This window comes from Diaphorina citri, unplaced genomic scaffold (genome assembly GCF_000475195.1).
Source record: "Diaphorina citri unplaced genomic scaffold, Diaci psyllid genome assembly version 1.1 scaffold1056, whole genome shotgun sequence".
NCBI classification, from domain to species: Eukaryota; Metazoa; Arthropoda; class Insecta; order Hemiptera; family Psyllidae; genus Diaphorina; species Diaphorina citri.
The window spans coordinates 95,256-97,567 of NW_007378485.1; positions in this window are offsets into that span (position 1 = coordinate 95,256).

Here is a 2,312-nt window from a genome sequence, read left to right on the forward strand (position 1 = left end):
TTGAACTCCATCTTTATGACTCCCCATGATCTCACGTGATGGTATCGTGTTTCTAGCTGAACTATATGTCTAGGGTGCATTTGTTGCTCATTTGTTCAATGTTTCGTTGAAGGAAATAACCACTTTCACCAAATTGTGTGTTTTTTTTTTTTTTTTTTTTTTGTGAAAGGTCATATATGCTTGGTGAACATCAAGGGAAGTTCGATAAGGTTGGGTCCTAAACTACTACCTATTTGTCAGGCAAAAAGGAGCAACCGCAAGTTTATTTAGCTTTGAAGGTGCGTGTCTGCTTTGTAAGCGCTAGGTCGCGGATTCCATTCCCGCCCGGGTGAACATTATCCTAAAGAGATAAGGTTCGTTTTCGGAACGGCTGGCTTTCTTCTATGGTCTATGCCTATCCTGTCCTTGTTTTCTCTTCGATTTCGGGACGATAAGACCTTCGTTGATACAGTTCTATCAAACCCTTGGAAAAAAATCTGGTGTGAACATCACACGACTTTCCTCATCCTATTGAATGATGCTTATTTTGGGTGTTCTTGTTCTTATAGCCAAACAGAGAGCAATATGAACATACTGTTTTTCGTTTTTTAGGTGGCTCTATTTTTTGGGGAAAAATGTAGATCTGGGATTTTTCGTCTGAACTCCTAAATTTCAAATTAATTTAATTTTACATAAAATAACTTTAAAATACTTTAAATAAAGGTTCTAAAACCAATCTGTCTCGAGATTTTTGCACGTGAATGTATAATATTCTACGGAAAGACTCACAGAACACAGAGTTAGTAGACTCTGTGGCCAAGTTTGTTGAACTCTGGGCTATACAGGATGGCACAGAAAACATTGACATAGTGGGTGGTAAAAACAAGTTTTTTTTTATGTTTACACGTGCTTTCGAATTACTTTTGTATTACCTACTTCAAGGGCACATTCTTTTACATGCCTATCCAGGAACGGAAAAGTTTGGTTAGAAAATTTCTGCCCCGGCCAGGATGCGAACCCAGCATCTCCGGGTGCTGAACCCAGCATCATTCTGCCACAGAGGTAAAACGAGCTTGGGCGAACAGCACCAAGGGGGATGGAACTATTGATGCACGAGACAAGAAATTTCTCGTCTTGTCTCGAAATTTAAGAGACGAGAACTGGATTTCGTCTCGTTGAGAAATTGCGAGACGAGACAGTGCTCTGTCTCATCGCGTGCATCACTAGATTGAACACCCTGTATGTAATGGAAACACCCTGTATGTAATGGACACCTCTCAAGAGATGAGATAGCTCCCAGCTAAACTATCAGATCCAATCCATTGTTATACCCTACTATGCTACGTGTACTGTCTACCTCTCTTCAATGGGACCATGTGTATCAATGACTAGGTATGTGTGTGTGGAAAAACTACTTGCTAGGTAATTTTGTACTTGTTTAACCCTTTAGCTGTACTTGTTTATACCTACCTCGGTGGTGTAGTTACCTACCTCGGTGGTGTAGTGGTCTAGGCGCTCGACTGATAAACAGGAGGGCGTGGGTTCAATCCCAGCCGAGGTATGGAATTTTATCCTCAATATAATTTGAGAATTTGACCACAATAGTAGTAGCCTACTGCTGGAGTAAAGGGACTTTTCAGTCCTATGCGAGCAGTATAAATAAGCACTATTATTATTAAATAGGTAGGTAGATAGGTACCTACATAGGCAGGTACCTACATATGTAGGTACCTACATAGGTAGCACTATTATTTAGCTGAACTCTGTTTCCCCCTGTTTACTAGCTGAGCGCCTTGACTGCTATGGCACCGAGGAATATGTCATGTATGTAAAACCATTGAACATAATATTGAAGCCCATCACCCAAAATAACAAAGTTTAGACACATCTCTTTCGTTCATCCACCAAGACTTGGGTCTAAAGCAGTTTAAGGACACAACTAGTCCTTCATTTATTTGATTAAGACTAGAATTTGGAATACAAAGGTGTATCGTGAAATGTGACCCAAGCCATTCGAAAAAAGTGCCGATCCTTGGAAGCCTTTTTACTTTCCTTATTTATCTCGCAAACGGCCACTTTTCAACAAATTTTGTCTTTTCAGAAGGGCCTCTTTTCCCTCCATCTTCAAATCTTGGTGGATAAACTCCCACATGTCTTCCACCAACACACTCTTAGTGGACAAATTTCCCTCTCACAGATTGTCTCCCACCAGCACATACTTCCCCACAATGTTTCCCCACACCACTCAGTTACGATCCGCCACCACTTACCGTTTTGATTGGCTGAGACTGGCTGGTCAGTGCCGAAGGGGCGGGGCACTTGGTCACATTGTT